The sequence below is a fragment of the Vicugna pacos genome, chromosome 10 (assembly GCF_048564905.1).
Source record: "Vicugna pacos chromosome 10, VicPac4, whole genome shotgun sequence".
NCBI lineage: Eukaryota > Metazoa > Chordata > Mammalia > Artiodactyla > Camelidae > Vicugna > Vicugna pacos.
The window spans coordinates 38,717,646-38,735,552 of NC_132996.1; the positions used below are offsets into that span (position 1 = coordinate 38,717,646).

The 17,907-nt window shown below is 32.8% G+C and overlaps 1 protein-coding gene across 11 annotated transcripts in view; it reads right to left on the reverse strand.

The window, feature by feature from the left end:
- Positions 1 to 17,907, reverse strand: part of SOX6 (SRY-box transcription factor 6) — a 626,002-nt gene that overhangs the window by 532,025 nt on the left and 76,070 nt on the right. The window contains exon 6 of one of the 11 annotated variants that reach the window (XM_072969574.1): positions 17,623 to 17,729. The exons of the other annotated variants lie outside the window; for them this stretch is intronic. The gene's annotated coding sequence lies outside the window, so the exon portion shown is untranslated. The remainder of the gene's footprint in view (positions 1 to 17,622; positions 17,730 to 17,907) is intronic. 11 annotated transcript variants of the gene reach the window in all.

The window sequence follows — 17,907 nt, forward strand, 5'->3', positions numbered from 1 at the left end:
GTTACTGCTAGTACCCAGTACTTTGCCTGAAATATAGCAGGTGCTTGGTGTTACACATATATATGTATTCTATATATGTTTATTCTATACATTATATATAATTTATTATATATTATATATTCTTTATTATATATATAATAAAGAAGCATAAGGCTATAACTTTTTGAGAGAGTCGTAAGATTGGAGAGGTGATCTGAGGAAAAAGTCTATCTACAACTTAACGTGGAAGGAAGGAAGGGAAGAATAAAGGAAAAAAGGAAGGAAGAAAGAGGTGGCAGGAGGAAGGAAGAGAAGAGAAACAAGTATCTTAAAAAGAATCTTGCTGTCAAAAATCTTGCTGTCTGGGATGCAACTAAATATTGTTGTCCACTCACTTTGGGCACCGCAGTCTTCCCATTACTCTGAACTCCTGTCAACAAATGCAGCTGTACTGCCTCGCCTGCTGTAAATAAATAGCCCCCCACATGCCTTGACAAATCCTGAGATATGAATGTAAGGACTTAACTTAGTCAAATAGAAAACTCATGACTTCATTCAGTTGCCACATCAACTGACTAGAACTCAAAGCTCATGAGGGCAGGAACTTTATCCATCTGCTACACTGCTATATCCTCAGAACTTAGATCAGTGCCTGATTAGAACACAGATATTTAATAAAAGTTATTTTAAGATTGATATTGTCAACATTAGTATTTTTAGATCCCTGGATACATTATAATTTAGGACAGCAGTTCTCAAAGTATGGTCATGGATCTATAAGTATCCCCAAGACTCTTTCAGAGAACTGCAAGGTCAAAATTATTTTAATGAGGATAATAACATGTTATTTGCCTTTTTCACTTTCATTCTCTTGCAAACATAGAGTTTTCCAAATGTTATATAATGATGTCATTCCTCCAAAAGTTAACGGAATATGTGCTTCTATATTCTTGTGTTTTAAAGTTTCTATTATGATGGCTTCCATTTCTGGGAAGATAAAGAAGTTTAGAACTTCTGATTTAAGGCTCTACTTCGTTAGTTTACTAATAGCTACCTAGGTGCTAAAATGAAGCCTTCAAGAGTCTTCTGAAGTATGAGCAACTCCTCTTTAAAAGGGGCTTATCTTCAAAGTAAGCCCTGTGAGGATCCAAAAACATTGTTGCCAGCCTCTACAACATTTAACTTCATCTGTCCTGGGTTAGTTAGGATCCTGTTCTGTTGATAACAGATTGTGGGGAATGAACAATACTATGAAGTACTGAGATCTGATCAGCCTACAGGTATCTCTGGGAAGCTCAGGATCTTTCCTGCTGAGAAAGAAGAAATAGATTCAGAGACTACTATTGTAAGCTCAACCAAACCCATCACTTCCCCATGGTTTTCAGAGATTCCTAGTTCTGACTTCAAAAAATAGGCATCAAAATAGTATCTGACACACCCAGTAAGATGGCTATCATTTTTTTAATGGAAAATAACAAATATTGGCAAGGATGTGAAGAAACTGGAAGGTTCGTACATTGTTAGTGGGAATGTAAAATGGTGAAGCTACTGTAGAAAACAGTATGGCAGTTCCTCAAAAAGTTAAACATGGAATTAACATATAACCCAGCAATCCCATTCCTAGGTACATATCCAGAAAAATTGAAAACAGGTACTCAGACAAATACATGTACACACATGCTCACAGAAGCACTATTTTAAATAGTCAAAAAGTGTAAACAACCTAAATACCCATCAATGGATGAATGGATAAATAAACTGTAGAACATACACAATAGAATATTATTCACTCATTAAAAAGGAGTAAAGTACTGATGCATGCTACAACATAGATAAGTCTAGAAAACGTTATGCTAAGTGAAAAAAGCCAGTCACAAAAGGTAATATATTGTATGATTCCTTTTATATGAAATATCAAGAAAAGATAAATCCATAGAGACATAAAGAAGATTAGTGGTTGCCAGATGCTGAGGAGAGAGAGAAATGGGGATAACTGCTTGATAAGCATGGGGTTTCATTTTGGGATGATGAAAATGTCTGGAACTAGGTAGGTGTGCTGATTGCACAACACTGTAAACAAACAAGATGCCACTGAACTGTTCACTTTAAAACAGATAACTTTTATGTGATGCAAATACTATCTCAAAAAAAATTTAATGTGAAAATAACATATTGAGCTGACCTTAAGGCAATGGGGTGAACAAAAAAAAATTCGAGTTACATGCATAAAAAATAGTAGCTCAGAATCCAGCATTCAGTCAAAATTAATATTATGCCTTATGGGCTCTTGCAGACCTCTGCCCATTACTCTATTAAAACATTCTTCACATTATCGAACCTAAAAATATTTTTGATGCCTTTTACATTGCCCATCTCACACTCCTAATGTATCTTTTATCTCTACTTTCCTTCATTCCCAATCTTGCCTCTCCCATCACCCAGTTGTGAGTTTATCCAGGGCAGTATCCACTTATGTTTCATCTCTATATCTTTGATGCCCGATACAGTGTATATGCTCAATAAGTATGTCAAGTGAATGAAATAAGAAACAAATTAAAAAGTGCAGTATAGATCTGCATACATAGAGGCTGAAGGACATTATCAAATTATGCATCTTGAGTTGGGATTTGTTACACTAATAAACTCTAAACCCAAGTATTTGATTGCTAGTATTTTTTAACGTGAAAATGACTGCAGTTTCAAAGAGTTGTGAAATTCTCCAAAAATCTGAAATTAAAATTAATTTCAACCACTTAAACTTTTAAATAAATAAACGTATTTTGCCCTTTTTTGAAAGAGTATACCTCAAAATTCAACAAAATAAAATTGCAGTATAGTAAAATAGTCAGATTCACTTTATATATTGGTGCCCTTTTAAAAGACAAAGAAATTCAAATAGCAACAAAAAATATTTTTAAATGCTCGTCTATTTATGTTGAGAAATAATTTTAAATATAAAAATTAATTACCAAGTGATAATAATAGGATCATCCTTTTAACTGATTATTCCCACCAAAAATCAGAAAAATATATATAAATGATAAATTTTGTTTCTTGGATATAGCAATGCACCATCTGATATAAATGAGACTATTTACTTGAAATAATCTTGTTTCTCTTACATTTATGGTCTTCAGAGTAGTCTTTGGTTTGAATGTTTTCTTTCACTTTAGGTAAAAAGAAATCATGGCTAATTAAATAAAATAACTAAAACTGAAGCTAATTTTGAGCTCTTAAATCACATCTCAGTAACTTAATTTTTTTATGTTTTAACTTTAAGACAAACTTAACTTTTGGGTATCTTGGCATTTACCAGATATATATTTATAATGCTATAAAAACATAAATTAGGGTATTGAATACTAATAACAATCTCTAGTCCAGAGAACTATAAATATTTTCCAAGAACTACATAATATAATTATGAGTTTCTTTTTATGTGCAGACTTGAAATGGACTTAATATAATGTATGAAAATGTGTTACATTTGCAGTAGGAAGGCAAAGATAGTTAGAAAAAAAACAAAACAAAAAACCTTCTCCTCTGTAAACTTTCAGCTTTTGGAGATCTTCTCTTAGCTTTCACTTGCCAAACAAAATCAAAACTAGATTTTTGAGGATTCACTTCAATTATATGACCTGTTTACTGGTGGAATTTTCAAGTCATTTTTGCCGCTATTCATTAAAAGAGAAATAAGATACTATGTTAGTTAAAAAGATATTCTATTTTGGAAACTAGACTTCTGGATTTTTATGGGAGAAAAAATTCTGAATGCATTTCCTTTAATAAGTTTAATTAAGGTAAGCTCAAAGAAAAGTTCCTGAATAATATAAATTTGTAAACACAGCAAAGTCAAAGGCAAATTCACCCACCCTGATATGTTCATTCTTCTACAATGCCAATTTAAGTCCTATAAGGCCTTTAAACTTCAATTCAGAAGTGTACTTATAGAAGCCTACCCTTATTTCTCAGTAGCTGATTTTATTCTTTCTCATCTCTGAAGATATAGTCTAACTACATATTCTAGCAATTGATTATATATTCTCTTGTACTGCCCTAACAACTGTAAAGTTCTTTGAGTTCAGAGATGCACACTAATTATTTTCTATTCCCATAAGGCCTAGTACATAGTCATCACCAAACAAATTATTTGTTGATTTGAAAAAGTATGAAACACATATTTAAATCCCAAACAATACAGATGAATATAGAATGGTTTCTGATTATTAGGTTTTTTCTTAAATGGAAGATAACTTTTATTTAAAAAGGCATCTGTGTCTCTCATAACATAATGTCCAACAAATTCTCCTCAAAATGTATTTCCCAGTAGCCTTTGAGTTAAATGCACAAAATTTTCAAAAATAAATAAACAACCCCTTTTTTTAACATTCATTTAGCAGTCCCTTGGGAATAGCTGACTGTACCTATAATCAGCTCTCCTGAGAATACCAGTGCTGATCAATTGTTTCATAGACAGTGTGACAAACCAGACTTTAAAAGTTTTTCAAAACAGTTCAAATTAATTAAAGTACTCACACTTTCTTTCATCATCCTATGAAAAAGACTAAAATTTTTTATAGTCCTTCAGTCCTTCAGTAAGTAAGTATACTAGAAAATTTTAAATGCACCTATGTAGCTTTTAGCCAGCTAATGGCAACATTGCTAAACTCTATGTATCCTGTTTGTAGAATGGCAATTCAAAGCATTTTGAATCCAGATGCCTGCAGTTGACAGAAGTAAAAAGATGGAAATACTATTGATAATATAAATATCTATATAGGATTACTGCTTTTAAATGAGTAAACATCTAACCCAACAGTCACCCGTTCCTACCAAATATTATAATTTAAAATTATAACATTTTAAAAGAAAAATATTTAATCTATTTGGACATTTCTGAAATATAAGATTTCAGGGTCCTCAGAGAAGATATTATAATATCTTTTTCTTATTTGGCCTATTGCTTCTTTTGATTTTTTATCACTGCATTTTGTTACACCAAAAGTAAAAACAACACAAAAACTTTTAAAGGGTGAAAGCATTTTTATATAATCAAATTCATTTCAAGTATCTCAATTTCAACAAGTGGTATGAGAAATAGTAGAACTCCTTGGCCATTTTATTTCACAGTAATCAAGTTTAATGATTTTTAAAGGATGTAGCAATATTTCCTGGTGCAATCCAATCTACCTGAATAAAATTGTGAGATACATCAGAGCGAAGACCTTTAAATTCAGTTTCTAAATAATTGTTTTCATGATTATATTACAGAATACTTTCAACTGAATGGAAATTATCTTGAAACATGACCAAACACACAAGTACCTATAAAGAAATTTTTTCCCTCCAGTTACTTCTCAACTGACAGTATTAGTATTATATTATTTAAAATAAATGTATCATGGTATTTTTATTGAAGTATAGCTGATTTACAACATTGGGTCAGTTTCAGGTATAGAGCAAGATGATTCAGTTATTTTTTTCAGATTATTTTCCATTATACTTTACTGCAAGATTTTGAATATAGTTCCCTATGTTATACAGTAAATTTTTGTTGCTTGTCTATTTTATGTTTAGAAGTTTGTATCTGTATATAATTTTTAAAAAGTTTTATTTACTATTACTTTAATAAATCAAAACTACAATACTGTGTACATATTCATTTTAACATATGATTTATTTGCTTAATCTCAAAAACTGTTATATTGCCTAAAATGTCCAGACATTGAATTGTGCTTGTAAAATTAATTGACATTTCATATTACCAAGATTATTTCATGAAAATATAGTAATGTTACAGTTACAACAATGCTTAATTGATTTTTCTTAAATAGAAAGCCTACACAAACAAAAGTGACTAATAATATTTTCCAACATTTAACAAAAGTTAGCCTTTTCTAAAGATAACATTGTAATCTTATCAATTTTTAAGTTACCTATATTTATACAATTGCTATGAAATATTAAGCCTTTTTAGTCAGACGACTTTCCATCTCTTTACTTCCAATTTAAATTGTACTCCTGTAACTTTAATAGAATATGTAGTTTGATTCTTTTAACTAATTAGTGGATCTTTTAACTAATTGTAGTCAGGCCATTACAATTACTGTCCACTTGTTCATTTATATCAAATACTCTACAGGTCAACCTAACTATTTTTTTAAAAAGGCTTTTTTTCCTTATTCATAATGTCTTAAAATGACCAACTATCCTATCGTTAACATAACAGTCATTTGCACGTTTTGTAGAAATAGAACATAATAAAATTTGGCTTAAACAAGCAGAGACAAAGAAGCCAGCCTGTAGACTCATCATTTCTTCAATCTTCTTTAAACCATTCTAATTCTGCCCCAATCTCTTATATTAAAGTCTGACCATATATATTTAATTTCATTCTTTAAAATTTCAGCAGACAACTTCAGTGCTAACCTACCACTGCCCTGTCAGAAAATCTTTGATGTCACAGCATAATAGCTCCTGAAAGAACAGCACTAATACTTAATGTAACATGAAACCAGGTCTCTGCAGTGGGGCTGTCTGCTGTCAGGAACAAACAATTTCACTGCTGTTCCTCAGAAGTGACAAGGTTGGGACCTATCTGTACAGCAATCGTCAAGACCAACAGAGATTTATTTTTATTAGGAACTAAGAATGCCACCTAATTCTTTTAAATATGCCAATCTCTATTTTGAAAATAAAAATAAATTACATTTTAATGTCAAACAATGAATGTGGTTCAGTTCTCCCCTGAAGCCTATAAGTCACACACTGAAGAAAGTCTCTGATGTTTCAAAGAATTAATAGGCCAAATGGAAATGGCTAAACTTACTACTAAAAAGCAACTAATACACTATTTCACTATTTCAGAAGTCACACCAAACATTCATGTTTCAAAGACTTTTATAACATACTTGGGTTGGAAATGACAATAAAGAAGACCTTACCCTTAAGATATTTTTACATGATACCAAAATATCTGCTTAAGGATAGCCATTTCAGCCAAAAGATTCAACAGAGAAAAAAAGGAATCAGTAAAATAGTGACTGTGCAAACAGTCAATGAAACAATCAGTACATTAGTTCTTTTTTAATTTAGTAACCAACCAAAAATATGAAAATTAATTTACATACAGGTATATAACACCTATGAGGGAACTAAGATAATACTGTTTATTAATATTGGACCCAAAATCTCTTTGAGTTTCATCTATCATGAAACACTAAAGTATATCTGTTCCCTTACTGAATTCTTAAAGCAATTTATGGTTTGTATTGCTCATTTAACAATTAACTTTCTGACCTCTCTGTTACTATTGTCTTGAAATGTTATTTAATTTTCTTAACATTAATGCCGCATTAGACCTGTACAGGAAAATTTATAAACTCCATTGGGACACTTTAAAGAGGACTGAAATAATTGGAGAGAGATAAATGTTCATGGGTTGGAAGATACAATGTTAAGTATCATTTCCATAAAAATTGACTTATTGATTAAATGCAAACTGAATTAAAAAAATCACAACAGGTTTTGTCTGTGGAACTTAACAAGTTAATTCTAAATTTATACGGAAATGAAAAGTATCAAGAAGTGCCAAAACACTCTTGAAAAATAAAAACAAGGTGACAGAACTTATTCTACAAGATAATAGACTTAGTATTGAGCAAATATAAGTAAGTAGGGTACAAGGAGAGACAAACACATCAAGAGAACATAATAAATGACCCCAAAATAGACAGACCCATGCTTATATGGGCATTTGATATATGACAGAGGTAACTCTGCAGAGCAGTCAGGAAAGGATGGATTTTAGTAAATTATCTGGTACAGCTGGATACCTATAGAAGGAAAAAAATACAACTACACTCCTACATCAAACAATATCCCAACACAACTGCAGCTGGATTAAAGGTCAATGTGGAAGTCATTGAAGATTATCTTCATAACCTCACATAGGAAAGAATGTCTTAAACAGCACAGGTTTAACCAAAAAAGAAAAGATCAATATTCAACTTTATTAAAATTAAGAATGTCTGGTCATCAAACAATTCCATAAAGAGAGTAAAAAGCAAACCAGGAGTGGAAAAAGATATTTGCAACACATAAATAACGAAGAATTTATATAAAGAATACATAGGAAGTTAAAAATCATTTTTTAAAAAAGGCAGACAACCCAAAAGAAAAATGAGTGAGCAAAAGACTTGAACAGGAACTTCCCAAAAGAAGAAACCTACCAGATCAATAAGTTTAAGAAAAAAAAAAGTGCTTAACAACCATTTGTAATCAGGAATACAAATTAAAACCATGGTGAGATATTACTACACACCCAGGAGATTGGCAAATATTTAAAGTCTGACAACATCAACCATTAGCACAGATGTCAAGGACCAGGTATGCTCATAGACTATTAGAAGCAGTATAAATTATCACTTTCTTTTTAATTTTAGCATTATCTGGTAAAATCCTCTGATCCAAGAATTCCATTCCCGCAAATACAACCTCGAGAAACTTGTCCACATATGTCAAGAAGATATATGTACAAAAAGGTTCATAGCAGAATTGTTCATAATAATCAGCAACTGAAAATAGCCCAAATGCTCACTGACAATAGAAAGGACAAACTCTGATACTCATAATACTCATACAATAAAGAACAAATTAATAAACTAGGATTTCATCATGATATATGTTGAGCAAAAACTGCAACCCATAAAAAATGATTCTGCATAATTTACATAATGCATTAAAAACAGGCAAGATCAACTCATATTGTTCAAAGTTGCATTCAAAGACAGTAAAACTATAAAGCAAAGGAAACGACTAACATTACACATACAATGGTGTTTACCTTAAAGAGAGAGGGTGAGGTATGACTGGGAAGGGACACAAGTGGCTTCTGGGATGACATTAGTGTTCTGGGTTTTTTTAACCTGGATGTGGTTACATGGAATTCACTTTGTAAGTATTATTATATATACATACAATTATATTTTATACATTTAGTATGTTTACATTTCAGTTTTTTAAAAGAACAAATTTACTTCACACAGAGTTACTTTGAATATAAGTGAAATAATGTATGAGAAAAGCTTTTGAAAACCACAAACAACTACACACATACTCATTTTTTAAAGTTAGTTAAGGACTGAAACCACTCTCATTCATAGACCAACCAAGAAATAAAATACATGGTATAAAATCCCCAACCTCAAAAACACATGGTGTCACTTCAAATAAGATATGTCTTCTGTAATATAATGAAATAGTATTTAACATTTTTCTTTTAAAGATTCATTCCTTTGTATTAAAACATTATTCTTTTTTAAAATCCAAATGTTTCTTGAGAAAATATTCTAAGAAGAGAACTAAAACTATAAAAAGTTGCTAAAGGAATGGCAATAGGAAGACCTGGGAATTTTCAAATTTAGAGTAAATATACTCTCATGTCTCCCTACAACACTCCTACGTAAAGGTCTTTACCCCCATTTAATAGCCTCTACAAAATAATACAGATCGGATAACTATCTTTAAAAACTAAAGAGGAAATTTTGAAAAACATAAATAACTAATGGAAATCAACTTTTAAAATGAAAGAAAAAAAAGAAAAGAAATAAGAAAGAAGGAAGGAAGAGAAAGAAGGAGAAAGAGGGAGGAGGGAGGAACTGAAGAAACTAATTTACATTTACTAATTTCAGCTTTAAAAATAGAATCTCACACACAAATTCCATTTTCAAATGTATATACACAAATGTATATTATCTCACTTATTAAACTGGTAAGCAAAAGGGGCATGACTAGATAATTTTTTAAATATTTAACTTTATTATACTTTATAAAAAGCAATTTAAATATGTATTGCTTTGCACAATATTATTCATTATATCTTTCCTAATTTCCCTTCTTGCTATATAAAAGCTTTCTTTGTCACCTATTCGATTTCTGAGGGGACAATGTATCAGCTAGTGGCAGTAGAATTCCTGGGTCCTATAGTAGTTACGTGTCTAACTTTTTGAGAAACTGCTAAACTGTTCTCTAAAGTTGCTACAACATTTTACGTTCCCTCCAGCAATGTATAAAGGTTCCATATTCTCCACATCTTTGCCAGCTTTTAATTTCAGTTTTTATGACTACAGCCATTCTAGTGTCTGAGAAGTAATATCTCACCATGATTTTTGATTTACATTTCCCTAATGACTAATGATCTTGAGCATCTTTTTATATGCTTATCAGCCATTTGTAAATCTTATTTGGAAAAACATTGGTTCAAATCCTTTGCCCTTTAAAAAAAGATTGGGTTATTTGTCTTTTTATTATTGAGGTGTAAGAGTTCTTTATATAGGTTGAATACTAATTTTTTACCAATGTATGACTTGCAAATATTTTCACCCATCTTATAGGTTATCTTTTCATTTTCTTGATGGTTTCCTTTGAAACAAAATTTTTTAATTTTGATATAGTTCAATTTATCTTTTTTTCATTTATGCTTTTGATGTCATACCTAAGAAATCACTGCCTAATCCAAAGCCATAAAGACATACCCCTATGTTTTCTTCTAAGAGTTAGATGGGAGGCAGGAGTCCAACTTTATTCTTTTGCATGGGGATATCCAGTTGTCCTGGTACTATTTGTTGAAAAGATTATGTTCCCATTGAATTGTCTTGGCACCCTTGTCAAAAATAACAGTTGTTAAGATGTCACTACTGTTTCCTTTCAACAGGGAATTTTGAATTGTGGCTGCCTGTCTATAAGCACAACATGAAAAGCAGATTTTTGGAATGACTATACTGATTATTCAAACTGTATGTAAAGATTTTTTAAATTTTTTCCCACATTTTAATTTCACAACCTAGCAATTGAGACTAATTTTATGATAGCCAGAAGGAGCTGACCACTAGTAGCTGTGAAGCCTTTTCAGTACTTCAGTCTCCTCTGTAAAGTGTAAAGATTGGGCTAAGTTACGTTTGATTGCTTTTCCCCCTGTGTATGACACTCTCCAGTTGTTGTGGGATAAAGAGGGAAGAGTAAGTTGAAAAGGAAAATTAAAAGAAGAGTTGAAGGGATCTGAGCAGACAAGATTTCATCCAAAGTTTGTATCATTGTTAGATTTCCATAAATAAGGATTTACTTGAAAAATGGGTTCTAATGCTTACAAAAAGTCTGAAAGCTATAAATTCCTGTGGCTCTGAGAAGAAAGAGAGGCACAGAGAAATAAAGATAAAGATACATTTAAGAGCTATCCAGAGTAAGAAGTCATGGGAAATCCTAGGCAGTGAGAAATTACAGCATGAGTAATAAGGCATCTGAATGGAGAATATAAGTTACAAATTAAAAAGGAAAGTTTGAAGAATAAAAAGACAAAGGTATTTTTAATTTTGATTTCCACAATAGCTAAGAGTTTGTTTTCTTGGGAGTTTCACATATCCCTTCAAAACAATGGAAATGTTCTGATTTAACCAAAATTTGTTTAAACTGTGATTCTATTATCCTAAAATCCAATGACACCTATACTTATTATTTTAAGGAATCAGCTAGCTACATTAATTCACTACCTTTAAATACATTTTTCAATATTTCCATGCAGTAAATGAATATGAATGGGAACATATATCAACTCCCTTGAAAATCAGTTCCACTGCTAAAATAATATATAGCCCTGCTTAGATTTCAAAAGATATCCCCTTTTTAATGCTCTATTTCTTTTATTAAAGTAAAAAATTTATTAATGGATAATACAGAGGGTAAAGTGCACTAATCTTACGTTCAGTCAGTGAATCCACTCATAAGCTTTACATATGTACTCTCCCATATAAATACCACCCTGACTAAAATATAAAACATTCCCAGCACCCTAGAAAGTTCTCACATGCCTCTTCCTTACTAATAAGTCGGGAATCTCTCTCTCATCTCCAGAGATGACCACCATTCTGATTTTTACAATTACAGAGTAGTTACACTAGTTCTTGAATTTAATAAATAGAATCATAGTACATACTCTATTTCTATCCTCTGTCTCCTCTAATCTTTATCAAGCTCTATTTCTATCTCTTTAACCTGTTTCTCTCTTTTCCACATAATGACCGTTGAGATTCATTCATGTTGTTGTGAATATCAATAAGTTTTTTATTGTTGTGTTGTATTCCACTGACCAAGTTATACCTCAATTTATTTATCCATTCTCCTGTTGATGGATATCTAGGTTGTTTACAATTTGTGGCTATTATGAATAAAATGGCTATGAAGATGCTTTATATGTTTTTTGGTGGACATAAGCACTCACTTTTCTTGGGCATATACCTAGGACTGGAACTGCTGTCATAGATAGGAATATGTTTAACTTTGGTATATAATACCAAATAATTTTCAAAATCAGTTGTAACAGTGGGGTTGGGGTATAGCTCAGTGGCATAGTGCATGCTTAGCATGCATGAGGTCCGGATTCAATCCCCAGTACCTCCGTTAAAAAAAAAATCAATTATAACAATTTACACTCCCACCAGCAATGAATGAGAGTTTTAGTTGTTCTACATCCTCACGAACATGCAAGGTACTGTCAGTCTTCTTAATTTTAGCATAAATGCCCTATTTGTTAATTTCCTAAACTCTAGCCTCTTACTAACTGTGAATCAGAATATATACTATCCATCTGTCCTCGAAGTGTGGTCCCGGTCAGCAGCCCTGAGGAAAGCACCAATGATATTACCTGCAGGCTTGTTAGAAATACTGAATCTCATGCCCCTCCCAGACTTACAGAATCAGAATCTGCATTTTATTAAGATCCCCAGGTAATCTGTATGCCTAATAAAATTTAAGAAGCACTTCACTAGCTGATAAAATATATAAATTCTAGAATGATTTAAGTATTTCCTAAAAATCTTTCCAATAGAATCTCTATTAATGAGCAAGATATGTTCCAGTAACACATTCCTTATACTAATTTAATTACCAGGAAACAATTCTAGAATGTATAACTGACCACCTACAAGAACAAGAGATAATCTTTAGGACTAAACATGAGTTCACAAAGAATAGGTCCTGTAATATTAACCTCTTTTTGTTTCTTTGCCAGAAGTACTTTATTACTAAATGAGTAATGTAATAGAAATAATGTATCTGAATTTCAGCAAGCCATTTGACAAATGGTCTCCAATATGCTTGCTATACCATAAATGTCTTAGAGTAGGACACTGTTTCAATCACCCTTTATATCTCTAGCGTCTATCTGGTATATAGAAGATAGTGAATAGATGTTTGTTAAATTTTATTTAATTAATTAAGCCTTATGGATATATGGATAAATGCAGGCTAGATGCTAGCATGTTCAAACAAAGTTTCTAATAATTAATAGGTTAAATGACAGAATCAGGATCCAAAAATATCTTAACAAAAATTTTAAAACATGAGGAATAAAAAAGAGGATATAATCACAGATAAGGAAAAGAAAAACATAAGAGAATATTGTGTCAATTTTACCCCAATATATTTTTTAAATTACCAAAACTGACTTGAGATAGGGTAGAAAATATGAACAGACCACTAAAATACTGTTAAGTACCTATTTCTTTTAAAGGTGTGAAGACCAAATGGTTTTACAGGTACTTTTTTAATGTGTAAATAACTAATAATTCCTATGCTCTCCAATAGACAAAGATGGCACTAGACAATTCCTATGCTTCCAGAGTATAGACAAAGACAAAAAGCTTCCAATTTGTTTTATGCAAGTGGCATGAGCTTACTACCAAAACTCTACAAAAGACAATTCCAAAATTAATGAATACATGTCCATGAATGACTGAAAAATTGTGCTGAACACTGGAATTTGACACAACATTGTAAAGTGATTCTAAATCAATAAAAAAGTTAAAAAGAATCTATAAAAAAATAGAATTTTATTAATAATAATGATTAAAAAATTAATGAATACAGATGCTCACTGATAAACTGTATTCAATTATAATTCATATACACAAAATTCAAATTCAGCAGCATGAAAATATATACATGTATGTATAAACATATACTGTAACTAAGTAGCTTATTTGAGGAATATAAGGATAGTTAAGCACTAGAAAAATCTATCAAGATTTTTTACAGAATATTAACAAAACTATAGAATAAACAAGTTATTTTACAAAAAAAATGCCAAAAACTAGTTGATGAACTAATAGATACCTCCACTGTCATGGCTACTTTCCTTTTTTCCACAGGGACCCTCTTCACCAGGGAAACCGTATGCAGGCGTTAGTGGAAAGAGCTTAGCTTTTGTTAGAAGACGAACTTGGGTTCAAATCCTAGATCTAGCATAGCCAGAATGCTGCCTCCACTAAGAATCTTCTGGGGCCTGGAGGTCAAGCCTACAATCCCTGGCCTTGTTTGGCTGAGGCTGAGCTCCTCCTGGAGGATGCTGCCTGAGTCCACAGGATAATGAAGGCTGCATCAAAAAAGCCTGGAAGGCAATAAAAAATTACCAACTCCACACCCCAGCCTCAGCCAGCTGCCTCTGCGTGTAACTTTCTAGGGACTAGAAGTCAGGTTTACATCAACGATCAAGTCAGGCTATACCTGGACCTTCCCTGGGGGAAGTGGGGTGGGGTACCTCCTGGGTCAAACTCCTTGCCTGCTGTCACTTCTTTAAATTCACCACTGCTTCTTCAGTTATTGCTGCTGTCACAACTCTAGCCCCAAGAAAACTCATACCCCAACTCACTCTGTACCCAAGTCAACTAGTCTCCATAAATTATGAAACTCAGAAATAAAGATGTTGACCATATTGTAAAGAAATTTTAGTTCCAATAGATTTGTTGGTTTGCATTTGAAGAAGTTCTCAAAGTACCTATTACTATAAAACAGTGAGTATTCTCTCTTAAAAATACTTGAGAGTCATTGTGTTGGGGAAATTGTGGGATGATTTTACATTAAATTCTAATAGTATTTATTTTTACTTTCTCAATAAATTATTTTGAATATAATACTCTACTTTTGGCCAGATCCTCCTTTTAAAGACACTCACTTTAATAATAGCTAACCCTTACGCAGCACCTACGATGGGCCAAGCACTGTTCTAATCACTTATATTTATTCATTTAATCCTAAAACAACTCTAAGAAGTGGGTGCTGTCTTACAGAAAAGGAAACTGTGTCCTAAAGAGATTAAAGCACCAGGTCCAAGTTAAAGTTTAAAGAAAGTGGCCACAATATCACAAGCTCACTTTAAACCCCAATCTAATTCTCCCGCACTGTACAGGTAAGAGAAGAAAAATCAGAGTCAGCAAAAAAAATCTACTCTTCAGAACGCTTGACAAAGAAAACTAAGAACAAGTTTTAAAACATAATCTTAAAGGAGGGGCAAGGGGAAGGAGAACAATAAAAATTCAAGGGAGAAGGATTTTTTAAGCATTTAGGACAAGAGTATGTTCAAAGCATCAAAATCAGAAGTATATTTTCAATCTTATTTTGCCCTAAAATTGATATCTATGCAATCTATCCATCTATCTTCAGGTTGAAATTATTATTAAGTGCTTAAAAAGAATTTAAGCGTCTATATTTTAAAACAAATTTAAATAGATTCAGTTCTTGACTATTGGCTGCTCTCTGTCAACTGCAACGTATCACTTTTCATGTAGTAAAACAACAACTGAGAGATAAGTGGCCTCACTGGATTTTCTCTGCATTGCTGGAACAGACAGAAAGAAACACATCAACTCAGAAAGAAACTTAGACGTGTAATGGAGATTGGGGAGAATTTTTTTTTTAAGTAAAGGATATAGGTGTTTCTGTCAAAGTCCAGAGAAAGATCTACTGCTGTATACAATAAGTGTCAGAGGTAGTGTTCCTATAATCCAAGAGCCAATCATCAGTGACCTTCAAAGACCCTACTTAAGCAACATAGTGTTCTCCCTTAGCAGGAACAGAAACTTGTAAGCAAAAGAATGCAAAAATAATGGGTCACCAAAGGAAAGAAAATGTGAGAATATTTGTGTGTGAATGTGAAGCTCACAGAAATACCGGCAGTTCTCAATTTGCATTATACCATGTTAACTGGAACTAGTGCATATGAGAGCCAGGCCCTCATTTTGCAAGCTTCTACAGTAACTGAGATCAAACCATGACATTCAAACTATGTAAAGTTGAGATCAGAACTATGCAAAGAGAAGATACGGTTCTGACATAGGTGAGTTTCAGTTAACATGGAGCCATTGAAAGCAAGGATTGCCTTAATAACAAAACCTATTGAAATTCAGCATCACATGATATGTTCAGCTTCTGATTACCCAAGCTTTTGATTATCTAACTTGTAGATTATCTGGGGGAAATCTCATGACTTACTTGGCTGTTAGAGGCAACTGTATTACATAGCAAAAATACAGTATGACTTCAAGCCAGGACATGTGGGTTTAGATTATGGTTATGGTTCTGCCACTCAATGGCTATGTGATCTTGGGCAAGTCATTTTCCCTCCCCAAACCTTAACTTCTTTACCTATAAAATATAGGATAATGACATATACCTCCCAGAATTGTAATGCAAATGAAATAATAAAATAATAGTCACCAATGTTTAAAGAGAGCTTACAATGTATCCGGCACTCTTCCAAGGGTATTTTGTATATTGACACCTCTCAAAAACTATGATACACAGGTTATTATCTCCAACTTATAAAAGCATCCAGAAATAATTGGCTATTGCCCAATATATGTTTGATGATATGCATCTATTTCATTACTCAATATTGCCTCATGGCAATGAATAGGTACTAAAAAGAAAATGAGAAAATCTGAAATCTGCTCAGTCATTTAATGCTTAAAAAAACTATTGGAAGAAGAGAATTAAGTTCTTACTGAAAATAGGGGGGATTCTTATTCCTAGAGATTATTTTATCCTCCCCCTCTTGAGTACTAGTTGCACTCTAAGATTCTGGAAGAGGCTAACTAACAGACTTCAAAGACAGCCAGCTCTACTGGTGACAGAAACCATACTCAAAAATCCTGGCACTGTTCACGGCTGCCAGCCTGGCCAAACACATGCAAAGAATTGATGGCTGTGTCCCAATGTGCTGCCCATCTCATCCAGCCCAACCTCCTTCACAGACACAACCCCTCAGATGCTAATACTTCCTTTCTAAGGTTCTTATTAGCCATTTTAGGTTAGAAAGCAAGAGCCCTATCTAGGATCACACTGTAGGAATACATTCTATCAAAGCTGGAAGAGTGAAGGGAAGAAGATAGAAATATTTTATAGTTTTTGTTTATGAGTCTAGCAGCTTGAATTAATTTATAAATTAAATTCCTGGCCATTTGTCAGTTTAGAAGGCAGAGTGGACATAGTGCTTTGAGGTTGATAGTTCTGTGTAGAGGCAGCACAGAGCCCTATCCCAGAAGGTTATAAACAGGATGTCAGAGCTGTCACCTCTTTGAAGATTATCAAACTTCCTATTCTACCAGTAAAGAAACCAGTTCCTAGAAAGAAGTGATTTAGCCAAAGTCACTCAAAGTTTATTGGCAGAGCTGAAACTCCCAAACTGGATCCTGGCTACTACACCAAGCTGCCCCCATAAGTATATCAAGTTAGAGAAAAAGGGGAAAGGGAGGAAAGAAGAGAAAGCTGAAGGCAATGTTAGCCTACAGATATCCTCACTGCTGCCTTACTCACCTCTCCCAAATTCTGATTGTATCTAAATCCAAGGAAGGCTTCGTGCAGAAGCAACAAAGTGCCCCGGGCATTCACAGGAGTAGTGATCCTCCACTTGGTCCCCTCCCCTGCAACATGATAAACACACTTAACTATGGCACCTCACTGACTCCTTCATGCCAACAAATGACTCAAATTGTTTTGCCTTGGAATAAAAGATGGCTTAAGCCTGCTTCCTCTCTCCTATCAGAGCCTTATAAAACATGCCACCCCAATATTGATAAATCTGTAGCCCCATTCTCTGAC